The sequence below is a fragment of the Terrapene carolina genome, unplaced genomic scaffold (genome assembly GCF_002925995.2).
Source record: "Terrapene carolina triunguis isolate 2854851 unplaced genomic scaffold, T_m_triunguis-2.0 Scaffold53, whole genome shotgun sequence".
Taxonomy (NCBI): Eukaryota; Metazoa; Chordata; order Testudines; family Emydidae; genus Terrapene; species Terrapene triunguis.
This window is the reverse complement of record NW_020664404.1, coordinates 9,244,651-9,257,890: the sequence shown is the minus strand read 5'-3', so window position 1 is coordinate 9,257,890 and position 13,240 is coordinate 9,244,651.

Below are 13,240 nucleotides of genomic sequence, written 5' to 3'. Positions count from 1 at the left end.
GCTGTGCGTCCTGCCCTCCCAACACACCCATACCCACGCACACCCATTGCCCCAGCTGTACATAGGACTGTGCCCCCCAGCACCCTGCCACTCCCCATATTTTTTTTTACAAAGATGCTCTATTTTTATACTTCGATTCTCTTAGGCACAAAGAAATATTGACTCAAGGAGCAAGGATCAGGTGTGGGGGTGATTTTTTGTATATAGATGTAACCCCAGGCAGGATTTCCCTTTGTTCTAGAGCACCCCTGTAATGACCCCCAAGATTCAAACACCCATTGCTTTGCCTGCCCTTCTGTACAGCGACCCCTGCTGGGAGGGAAGCAGACAACAATTGGTTTTGGAGACTTCTCCTTCTGACCCTGTTCTCAGCATCAAATGTGCTAACTCCACCCTGACAGCCAAGTTCCTGTGGGACCAATCCTGGCAGCTGGTTGGGTTTTTTTATTCCGCTACATGGGCTAAGCTCAAAACTTCTGACTGGTGCGATCTTTTAGACTGTGGGACAGTCTCCCCATGTGGACGCAGTGGAACAAGACTGTCGACTGGACTGTAGGGAAGAATCCTGCCTTGGGATAGGGATGAACTAGCAGGACTTTTTTCTCCAGTGTGCATGGATGTATCTAGCGAACAGACAGCTGATATGCAGGAGACTGTCTGCAAGGGTCCCAGGGCCAACAAATCCAAGTGACTTGGAAGCCTGTAGAGCAGCAGAAGGGTTGAGATCATTCTGCCTTCCCAGAGGGGAGGTAGATGTCTGTCTATGGTACTTAGCTGGCCCCATTACTGTAGCCCCTCACAATCTGTAATATATTTATCCTTGCAACACTCCTGGAAAGCAAGGCAAGTGCTATTATCCCCTTTGTACAGAGGGGGAACGGAGACACAGAGAGACTAAGGCCTGGTCTATAAGTAAAATTTAGATCGACCCATCTACGTCACTCAGGGGGATGAAAATATTTGCACCCCTGAGCACTGTAGTTAAGCCGATCTAGCCCCCAGTGTAGATGTGGCTAAGTTGGTGGAAGAATTCTTCCATCATCCTAGGAGGTGGATTATCTAGATGGAGGGGGAAAAAGCACCCAGTGACTGCTGTATAGGCATACTCACAATGACTTGCCTAAGGTCACACAGGAAAGGTGGAGAAAGACCAGGGAATTGAGCCTAGGTCTTTAGAGTATTGACTTAGCACTCTAACCACTGGGCCATCTTTCCCCTCCTGGTTGGTTATTAGCCAGAGGGAAGAGGGTTCTGGGACTGAGTGGTGGGCGTTCCAGCATGGAAAAGGTTGAGCACCACAGTTGCAGAGGCAAGATCCCAGCACTTGTTTTCAGCTTGTCACAAGCCTCTTTATTTTATTTATTTTATTGTAGGGTTTTGACTTCCCTTCTTCCCTCAGTCAGGGGCTTTCCTTTTGCTTCGAGAGACCAAATTCCCAACCACACGCCCACTTTGGAAGAGAAATAAAATGAGGACCCCCCGTTTGACTAGCCAGAGAGCAACCTGGCCTAGTGTCTATGATTCCCTATCAGGTAAAGAGAAACCACTTTTAGGGTTTTTTTTAATACATTCCAATATTTCCTTAAAGAGTCGACTGTTGTCGCTTTAGGCCTAAACATTTAGACTTTGGGATTTTTTTTTTTTTTAAACCTGAAATGAATAAAAATTAAAGTCTTGGGTGTTTTTTTTATTTCAAGCACAGCACGTTTTGGGGGCTTGTCTGTATGTTTCTTTTGAGATGTAAGTGTTGCTCTGCTGTACTGGAGACCCAAATGCAGCCGCAGCAGCAGAGGGCCGGTCTAGCTGCACTTCCCAAGTTGAGCAAAGTACAAAGAGTTAAATAAACTGCTCATGTGGCAAAAAGCAAATGATTTTCCCTCCCCAGTGATTTCAGGCAGAGTAATCTTTGGCTCTATTTCTAAAGGGCTGTCCACACAACAGAAGCTGTATACAGGCTAGCCTATCTAAGCTAGCTTTAATCTAGCTAGTATTGGTAACAATATGAAGTCAGCAGAGCGGGCTGGCAAGTCAAGTATGTACCCAACATCTATGCCAGGCTCGCCTCGTACTATCAGAGCTGATGCCCACACTGTGCTGTCTTCACTGCTACTGTTACACACACTAACTGGATTCAAGCTGGCTCAATAGTCTGGCCCCTGCATCACTTTTGCTGTGTAGACAGGCCCTAACACAGGCACAGATGTTTGAATTTGTTTAATGCCTTAGAATTGTTATCTTGATGGGTATTCCAGTGCCACCCCCAGAGTCCATTGTGCTGGAGGCTGCACAGAGGGATAGTAGGAGACAATCCTTGTGCCAAAGAGCTTAGGGTACCATTTTCAAAAGTGCCTGAGTGACTTGGGAGCCTCAGTCCCATTTTCAAAAGTAACTTAGGCCTTTAGGAGCCTGTGTTGTTTGAAAATTAATGGGACTGAACATAAGAACGGCTGAACTGGGTCAGACCAATGGTCCAACTAGCCCAGTATCCTGTCTTCTGACAGTAGCCAATGGCAAGGGCTTCAGAGGGAATGAACAGAACAGGCAATTATCGAATGATCCGTCCCCTGTCGTCCACTCCCAGCTTCTGGCAGTCAGAGGCTAGGGACACCCCAAGCATGGGGTTGCATCCCTGACCATCTTGGCTAATAGCCATTGACACTGCTAAGTCACTTAGGTGCTTTTGAAAATTTTACCACTACAGCCCAAATAGCCAAATCATAAGAAGGGCAGGGTTGGGTGGGGGAGAAACTGAGGCACAGAAAAGTGAAGAGTCTTGTCCAAGGTCACCCTGCACGTCAGCGGCAGAGCTGGCAATAGAAGACAGATCTCTGTATTCCCACATCTGGCACTATAGCCACTAGCCCACACTGCCTCTTGAGAAGCTAGAACCTGGTTAACTCTATTCGTTAATCAACGAATCCTATCAGTTTTCCAACACCCCTTCCCCCAGTCACTCTCACCCCATTTCTCAGCACGGTTCCGAGCAGAATACCGTGGTGAGGTCTTATACTACCAGAGAGGAACAGTGGCTTTGTGATTCGAACTGTCGAGAGGCCTGGCTTCTATTCCTGGCTCTCTCCTGGTCTTGCTCCGTGACCTTGGGTGAGCATTTACAGGAGAGGTCATTGATTTGATATGCCAAAGGGGTGGGGGAAATCTTCCATAGTATGGAGTCCTTAAATCAAAACCAGGGCTCTGATTCTGCTGTCTCTTACACCGGAGCAACTCCGCTGACTTCAGGGGGTTGCTCCTGTCTTATGCCTGTCTAAGTGAGCACAGAGTCAGGCTGTAAAGGGCTCTTTCTAAGATCCACTAGCTTCTCTGCACTGACTGAGTTTGACTGAGTGGAATTTTCTGGCTCATCTTGATGCAGGGACCAGACTGGATGGATCACAGCAGTCCCTTAAAGGGCCTTAAAATCCATAATCTTGAGTCACCATTGCCTGGTTTCCAGAGGTGCTGAGCACCTGCAGCTCCCATTGGAGTGAACAAAGCCCCCTGGTTTAGCTGTGATCAGAAGCTAGTCCCAGCCTGGCAGAAGAGCATTACACTCTAGCAAGCCGCGCTTGTCAGAAAGAACCACGGAGATTTTTCTACTGTTGCATCCTTGGTTATTTTTATCAGGTTTTCCCCTGATGGACCTAGCACGACTAAGGGGCTGATCACTGAAGTCCCTGGAAAGACCTCCAAATGGTTTCAACAGGCTCTGGATCAGGCCCCAATAGCAAAGCACTTATAGCGCATGCCTCAAGTTAAGCGTGTGCTAAAGTGCCATTGAAGTCGACGAGACTTCAGCCTGTGCTGCAAGTGAAACTTGTGCTTTGCTGTGCATGGACAGTAAAGCCCCAGCTCCCAGACTCATGTGATCACACCATGTTGGGGGTTTTAAGTAAATATCTAACTTTTGTAGCTGTGGATAAAAGCACAAAAATGTAACCCCCCAAAGGCTCAAAAAAAACCTGAGCAAATTAAAAAACAAACAATTATTTTAAAAAAGTCTCATGATTTTTAAGCCAATCCTGTGATTTTTTTTTATTTTTTGGAGTGGGAGAGAGCTGGCTCATAATGTTTGAACCGGAGCCTCAGCAAGGTTCTATGCGATGGTGTCTCTTTAAGGCAAGAAAACGGGAAAAGCCCCTTCCTGGCACTGAGCTGTAGCTGGGTCAGGCTGAATACCTGGCTACTCTGTAGACACAGAGGGATTTCTGTGAGATCAAAGGGCCGCAGGGGCTGATTGAAAGCAGGGGCCTTGGGGAAGGAGCAGAGAGGAGGGGAGCTGGGGCCAGAAGAGGACCAGCCAGCCCGCCCAAAGGTGATAATGCCTCTTCTTGTTCCTTGGCTGGAAACTGGCTCCAGCCCCTGGGAATGAGGCGAGAGGGGCCATGTCTGGGGAGACAGCACCTGAAAGGGAAACATTAGACTCCAATCAATCAACGGCAAATTAGGAGCAAAGCAAGGTGGCTTCCGTGCACACACAAAAGGGAGCTTTGCTCTGCCTCCTGTCCATCCGTTCCTCCCTACCCCCCATCGAAGCATGAAGGGCCCGGTGTGCACCATCAGGGTGACACTGCCAGGCCTTAATCCCACGTGGTGGATGCCATTAGAGGGGATTTGCATGCCATGTGTGTCTGTGCATGGTCAGGGCACTGGAGACCGGCAATTTGAAATGAGACTCACAGGGAGGGGGATCATTCAATCAGACGGGGGGTTAATTTGTTCTTGGGAAAGAGGCTTCGATGCCATGCTCTGGGGGCTGATGCAGCACTCCTATCTCCAGCTTCCCCTGCAGAGATACCGTCCGCTTTCCCCCACCTTGCTGCCCGGGGATTGCCAGATGCACGCTGCTGTCTTCCCTGCTGTGACCCAGGGAGGGTGGAATGCAAGCCCGGCTGGGGTTGTTGGAAGCAAACCTATTTCCAGAAGCCAAATAGCAGCGTCCCCTCCGAGATTCTAACAGCAAAGGAGAGAGAATGTATTCAAAGGGGTGGATTGTACGTACTTTGCAGACAAGGACTGTCTTTTTGTTCTGTGTCTGTACAGCGCCGACCACAATGGGGCCCTGATCCTTGATTGGAGTTCCTAGGGACTACAGTAATAATAATGATTATAATGAATACTCTTTATTTTAAATGTCAATTTCCTGTTAAATTAACCAAAGAAAGCAGCACAAGCAGAGCCCACTTCTAGCAAACTTGGAAGTCTCCTACTTTCAGATGAAAATAACAGGAGTACTTGTGGCAACTATCTATACTTTCAGATGGGAGCTGGGTGGTCTGAGCACAGCTCTAGATTACCAAGACCAGGTCTGCTGTTGGGAAGCACTGGTGAAATGGCAGTTCCCACCAACCGGCATTGGCTATGCTAGGGAAATGAGGCCACATGTCACCACTGCTGCAGCCCTTGCAATGGTGGAAGCTGTAGTGAAAAAGCTTCTGTTGGTTTTACCACCTGGCGATCTAGCCCTTCTGTGAATAGCAAAATTATCTTCTGGGGTTCTGGCTTCTTCTGGTTTCTGGCGTCAGAAAGTCATAGAGTTTAGGGCCAGAAGGGATCATTAGCTCAGGTCTGACCTCCTGTATATCACAGGTCATTAAACTTCACCCCGTTACCCTTGTATTCAGCCTATGTCCCCAGTGCTCCGCGCCAAGGGAATTATATCCTGGCATTTCGTGGTGGCTTTCCTAGTGTTCTGTTAATGTTGCCAGCTCTAGAGCTTTTCTTAAAGCCCCAATTCCAGGAGTCATGTGATTACATGAGAACCTCAGCTTTCATTTTCAAAAATAGCATGTCTCTAGCACTCCCGGTTGGGGAGAAAACATAGAAAAGGAGATCCCTGCGGGTTCTGGTGCCAGAAGTCTAGTAAACAGATCCTATCATATATTGGTATTTTAAATCTCATGATTTCTAAACCAATCTAATGAATTTTGCGGACCCTGATTCATGGTTTCTGAATGCTTGGAGTTGGCAATACAGCAGAGCAGAGTCCACCTGACAGGCTGAGTTGGTGCGGTGACATGGCCATGAAGAAAGGTGTAGGGCTTTGGGCCAGGATCTGCTCTTAGAGACACCAATATGAATCCAGAGCAGCTCCTCTGACTTAGCGAGGTATCAGGGGGTAGCCGTGTTAGTCTGTATCTACAAAAACAACAAGGAGTCTGGTGGCACCTTAAAGACTAACAGATTTATTTGGGCATAAGCTTTCGTGGGTAAAAACCTCACTTCTTCTTTGTTTTTACCCACGAAAGCTTATGCCCAAATAAATCTGTTAGTCTTTAAGGTGCCACCAGACTCCTTGTTGTTTTTGACTTAGTGAGGTTACTCCAGCATAACTGAGCTCAGAGACATCTGATTCTCCTAACATAACATGCTTGCTACTGCCAGCCAGGGCCAATTGTTTTCCATGTCTACTGAAAGTAGGACAAGAAGTTATCAGCTTAATCTGCAGCCAGGGAGATTTAGGTTAGAAGAAGTGAGGTTCTTACCCACGAAAGCTTATGCTCCCAATACTTCTGTTAGTCTTAAAGGTGCCACAGGACCCTCTGTAACTTTCTAACCATAACGGAAGTTAAACTCTGGAACAGGCTGCTCACGGAGGTGGTGGAATCCCCGTCACTGGAGGTTTTCAAGAACAGGTTGGACAAACACCTGTCAGCAATGGTCTAGGTTTACTTGGTCCTGCCTCAGCACGAGTAGATGGACTGGGTGACCTCTTGGGGGTCCCTTCCTGCCCTAAATTTCTATGAGTTCAGGACTTCTTTCAATGCTGCTAAGCCCCCAGGATTCCCTTTGAAGTCAATGGCAGCCATCAGACCCTTAAGGGGCCTGGTCCTTGAGGTTGCTTGCAGTGAGTTCCATGGACACCCCAAATCCACCGCTGCAGCCACATTGCCTCTTCCACCACCACCCGACCCACGCCGTCCGACCGCTCCCTGTAATTGCTTTTCCTTCTCACAATGACGGGGCGGACGGGGATGAAGAATCTTAATCCTTTAACTGGGTCTAAAAAGAGCCGTTTACAAAGCTACACAAATATAATGCGGCAGGGATGCCGCTGAGGTAGGGTGCGGGGGAGGGAGAGAGGGTGGAAAAAGGGAAAATTATAACAGTTTGAGTTAAATGAAGCTTTAAAGCAGGAGGGAAATGCAACACCCAGTAATTACTGGCTAACAATAAGGCCAGGAGCCCGCTCCCAGGTGTGACAGTCAGAGAATTAGCACAGGGGCTGTTTTAGGGGCTGTGTTTTTTTTTTCTCTTCGGCCTCATAGAGTTTGGTTCTTGTTTCCACAGGAATTCGAGACATTCTTTAAACTCAGAAGGCTTTAAAAGGGCTGGTTTTGCCTCCCCATTCCCTCCCCTCCCCACACACACACCTCTATTTAGCCAGAGCTTCAAAGGTGGGGGAGTTCCCTTTGTGTAATCTCTGCTTTAATTTTTTTTCCTTCTTTCCATCCCCTTCCCCCCTTTTATTTTATTCCCCCCCCTCCCTTCTCATTCTTCTTGACCTCCCCGTATAGAATGGAGTCTGAAGGGTGAGTCCTTTTTAATTATGGCTGGGGAAGAAAAAACTCACACTGTTTCTTTCTTGTTTTTTGAGGTGAGACTTGGAGAGGGGAGGGGCGGGGGCTGGAGGGGAGGGGACTGGAATGTCTTTCTGTGCAAAAAGTGCAGTCAAGGATATCCCACCCCGGCTGCATCCTGCAAAGCATGATGGCCCCCATGTTAAAAGCAATACGTCTTTCCCAAGGCTTTTCTCATCGGGCCGCTTAGTTCCTCGCCGACTCTGGCTGGTAGCATGAAAGATCTTGTGTGTATGTGTGTGTGTGTGTGTGTGTGCAGGGAGGGGTGTGTGGAGTGGGAGGTGCATTGGGACCCAGCTGGGGATGGAAGGGTCTCAATGCTGGTGAGATTAACTTGCTGGAAGGGGAAGTAATAATGGCACCTCTCATGCAATTAATAAAGTTAGTGGGGCAGGGAGTCTGGGAATGCGAGTCGGGGAGGCCGGCGCGGTCGGAATGAAAGAGCAGATGCCGGCGAGGCAAATTAGAGATGAGCCCGAACCCCGGGAGCGTCTCCCTTGAGGCCACCCACCCCGAGCATTGGGGGTGGAGAGGGGGCTGGAACAAATGGACCCCAGATCTGAACCTGCCCCAGTTCAGGGTTCGCAAAAACCAGGGCTGATTGATGAGAGTTTGCAAAGCATAACCTGCCTCTTGTTTTGCCCCGCTTGCTCCAAGCAATTGCAGCGTCAGAGGAAAGGCAATTCCAGCAAGGAGAAATCTAGCTTCAGGCACTGGTCCCAGGAACCTTGGAGAGTCCCAGTTTCAGGGCACTTTGGTCTGTTCAGTAGCTGAATTTGGTGGGGCAGAGAAGAGGTGTTCAATTAGATCAGGGCAGTTTGGCTTAGTCAGTCCCAGGGAAGCTGGATTCCCAGGGCCCAATTCCCCACTGCACCGCACCTTGTGCGGTCATTTCCACCAGTGAAAAGTGCGTGAGGAGGGAGTGAAAAGTACCACCCGAGCAGCATGTTTTGTATTTGGTTTGCACTGGTGTAAAGGCTGCACATTGTACAGTCTCCTCTGCTTCTGTCGCTATCTACCATAGACTCTGCGTCAGAGGCATCAGCAGCACCAGGGGTGGGGAGCTAATGCTAAAGGTGGAGCAGGAATGGAAATAGTTTTGGACACAACAGAGACACTGGCTTCCAGAAGGATCCAAGCGGCAACGCCACTCTGCTCCCAATGAAATGCCAGCTGGGACTGGTTCCAGACAGGGCTGTGCGCCCTGCCCCTGAGAGTGGAATGATGATGTTCTGTGAGTGATTCGATTAGAGAGAAGGACAAGGGGTGGGGAGACGGAGAGGCTCAGGCTGGGTCCTCCCGACTCTCTGGGAACTGGGTTTATCCTGTCCAGCCCTTTGCCTCTGAGCATGAATGTGGGGGATAGGAAAAGCTAGTTCCAAGCACCCCTGAACTTTGGGAGCTTGGAATGTGTGTCTTCATTGTTGTACCTTGGCCCATGGCCAATTGTCACTATGATTATTTGGTGCAATTAACACTGCTTCACTGGGACTGTGATATGCTGGGATCCTGTTATCACTCTGGGCTTCTGAGTCCTTCTCTGCCTCACGTACCTGAGAGCCTGTCTGCACTAGGGACATTTGCATTGGGGTAACTATACCAGCGCTCTGTGCCTCAGCTGCTTTCTCCCATTTTTGCCCTCTCAGTGCCTTCCCTGCGCACTAATAACTACGTTAATGTTTAGGCTGGCTCGGCAGTGCCCGGCTCTATCCAAACTAAACAGGTTTGTGACGGAGAAGAGGGAGGTACGAGCTTGCTTCCACCCTGGCCCAGGAAAGAGTCCCACTGCCTGAGTTTCCCAGCGGGCAGGGCAGCCAGGGTAAGCTGAGCCATTTGCCAGGGTTCCCTGGGCAGGGAGAAGATCCTAGAGCAAAGAAGGTAGGTGCTCGTCCATGATGGAGTCCCAGGGGCATCATGCTGCCTAACCGAGGTCCCACAGACCCAGGAAATCTGGTGGAGGACGTAAGTGCTGCTGTAATGCTCTTTAATGCATATTGGTAACTTGATGCCGGGAGCTGAAAGACACCTTACTCCTGTGCAGAACGAGCACCCTGTGAGTGCGACACGTTACTAAATCCGAATGGCGGCGTTTCACGCTCGCTTTGCACAGGTGTAAACAACTGCACAAGGTGCAGGGCAATGGAGGATCAGGCCTGAGAGTCCAGTGATGCTGGCAGGACTCCTGGGTCCCATTTCCGACTCTGCCCCCGGCTCCCCCACTCACTGCAAGCCCTAGGACTGTACCCGATTTGGAGAGACCTTTAAAATGATCAAAGATGAATGCAAAGAACCATAGATCAGATGTGTTCTGGGAGCTGGACAGAAACTATCATACAGACAAGAAACCCCAGGCTTCCCTGGGAGCCTCTGTGGGGTTCTGATGGGTCCATTCATCCCTGTGAATTGCCCCTGTACACTGCATGGCAATTGCCTGCCGCGTGTTTGCACCCCCGTAGGCACCTGGAGTACCTCACCCTTACATCAGGCCACTGCAGCAGCAACCAGCAGGGTGGACTGCATGGCCCACCCATCTCAGGCAACAGGGGGCACCAGCGTTTTGCAATCTCCCTGGGTTGGAGTCGAAAAGGCGATTAATTCCATCATGTGTTTGGCTGGTTGTCAGGGGAAGGTGTCTGGGATTTTTCCCTTTGTGCTCAGATCAGGAACTTCCCAGAACATCTGTGTCAGTCTGTCCAGCTCAGGGCCCTTGGCAGGGACAGGGAATTCCAGGCTTAGTGTTTGGACAGTGGACACAGAGGGGTCCTAGGGTTTCCAGTCACTGTTGCTTTTTGTTTCCCATGCACTAACTAACCTAATGGTACAATGACAAGGCAGCAAACACGCTGCAGGGAACCCAAACAGATGTTTGCATTGACAATTAAAACAAAATTCAGGGCAGGGGGCAGTGAAACCAGCACAGGGAGAGGGAGCTGCTGGTGGGCACAGGGAGTGAGACCAGCACAGGGGCTAGGCATTGAGAGTCCGATGGGGACTCGGGTATGAAACCAGCACAGGCCATGCGCTTGTGGTATTGGGCACTGTGCCTTTAAAGGCTGAGCATCCCACGCAGAGAGTCTGGGTGGGTATAACGGGGCAGGACTCACCCCTGCAGCACCTCCTGCTGGTGTCTTGGGAATTAGCTCTTTTTCCAGCTCCAGAGCACCCTCTGCAGGCCAGTGTCCCACTTCCCACTGGCCCCTGTGTCCCTCCCAGGACCCTTGTCTTTGGGGTGCTGCCCCATGGCAATACCCCCACAGTCTCAGGGTCTCCCCACCCAGGGGAACCCCAACCCTCTATTCCCACCTTGCCTCAGTCGTGGGCTAATGCCAATCACCATCTAGCCCCCGCTCACTGGGGCAGACTGCTGTATAAGCCACTCATCATAGGCAAGGGGGTTTAGGACCTGCTGCCTCTGCCTACCCGTGGGCTGCCCCCTGCAACCCCAGTACCTAATTGGCCTTCCACTAGGCCGCAGCCTGGGGGGTTTCCAGGCTGGAGCTCCCCAGCTCCCTTGGCCTTCCCCCAGCCCTGCTCCGCTCCGCTCCACTCCACTCCACTCCAGGTACCTTCTCTCAGCTCCCTGCAGCCAGGTCTCTCCCTCTCAAAGCCAGAGAGAGTCTGTCTCTGGCCCCAGCCCTCTTATAAGGGCCAGCGGGGCCCTCATTAAGCCAGCCTTGGCCTGATTGGGGCATGGCCCCCAGCTGAGGTTGCTTTCTCCAATCAGCCCTGCTTTTCCTTCCCTTCCACAGCCCTCTCCCTGGGCTGTTTTAAGCCTTTTAAGGCAGGAGTGGGTGACCATCCCGCTACAGTGGGGGCACTGGGAACCCTGGACACAGAGAATAGCAAAGCGCCAGCAAGCACCTTAAGCCCTGAGCGATCACTGAATGCCACCACACAGAAGGTAGCATGGGGCTGGCAAGGCATGCTGAGTTTGCCAGGAACAGTCTCAAAAGCTTGTTCCACACTTACCCAGCATTCGTTCTGCTGTGTCCCCTCCGGCCCCCAACACAGGCTCTTGCCACAACTGGGGGAAGGGGGAAAAGAAAGGGAGATGAAATACTGACCAGGCAGCACCACTGCTACCGACGCCACGGTGTGTACGCATGCGTGTGTGCCTAAGCGTCACTCCTGTGTAGATGGTGTGAGAGAGACACACCCAAGGCCTGTGCCACAGTGAATAATTGGGGGTGGGGCAGGGAGGAAAACTCCGGCAAATCATCCTGTGAGTGTGTCATATCTGCATGGCAGGGTGGGTGTCGGCAGTATGGCAGATAGACAGACACCCACAATGGAGAAATTGTGTGAGTGGATAGGTGAGAGAGAGAGAATGGGTGTACCTGGGCCTCCCTGTGTCTTTCTGTCTCTGGGTGTACATAGGACACTTCTGTACAAAGTAGGCCCTGAAGCACATCCTATCACAATCATCCCCATGGCAACACCGCGTGGCCTGGTGCCGAGTTGGGCTCATCCCGATTACAGGGCGTGGTGCGGAAGGTGCTGCTGGGGAGACTCCTTTTAGGCCAATCCAGGGAGCCCCTAGGCTAGATTTGCAGCTCTGACAGGTGCAAGGGGCTGTGGGGCAGGGAGCGTGGAGGGGGAAAGGTCTCATTTCCCAGCCGCTCCTAGGGACAGGGAATAACTTGCCCCCTTCCAAAGAACCCAGGAGCCCTCACTGAATTCTCTCCCTGGCCCTTCCACGGCCACTCGCATGCCAACCAACCGGGGAGTCTGAGGGAGGAATAAGGAGCTGCTGCTGCAAATTATCCCTCATCTCCAGCTCTGCTGCTGCTGCTCACTCAAGCCCTGGGTTGCTGAGAGAGGCGGTCGCCGTAGCAACGTGCGGTGGAGGGGAGGAGATGCTCAGAGCAGGGATGGCTCCCCATGGAAGGGCGAACCTGCCTGAAGCTAGGGACAGGCTCCCTTGAAGGTAGGTCCAATTTGCTGCTGTCCCTCTCCTCTGCCTCTCCCGTTGCCATCCCCCGCTCTCCATCCAACGCCCACGGCCACTGCGGTTGTCAAGTGAAGAAGGCTGCGTTTCTGGCTGGCTGCTCCTGCTTGCACAGGGGAGGCCAGAGTTGGGTGTGGGTGGCAGAGGTCCCAAGCATAGGGATACAGAGGGCTCCGTTGTGCTGAGCTGGGAGGGGGGTCCCCCATCGCCGGAGGTGGTAGGGAACACATGCAGAGTCGGTTAATCCAGTTATAAGGGGGGGCACAGTCACAGGGGAAGGTGAGACTGACGGTGTGTCATTGATGGGCTAAATGTGGTGCTGGGACTGTGTGTGCGTGGGTCTGAGTGACAATGTATGTCAGGGCAGGCGACAGTGTGTCTGCCTGTCCTTCTACTGTATATATCTATTTAATAACGCCCCCCAGCCCCAGACCTCGGCTGTGAATCCACTGCTAAGAATCCATCTGTCCCCAGAAGGGCTTGGGTGACTTCCACCCCGTTTCGGCGACTGCACAGCACCCACACCCGTTCCCTGGGGGCCCCATGAAGCTCCGACCGCCCAGCCCAGGTGACGGGTGTGGAGATGAGGCTGTTTGAACAGATACATCACCCGGAAGATTTCTGCTGGTAGACGAAGCTGCATTTGTTTCATCGCTTAGTCCTCTGAGGCCCTGTGGCTCCTCCTTGGCAACCCCCAGGGCTCTCTGAGAGAAGG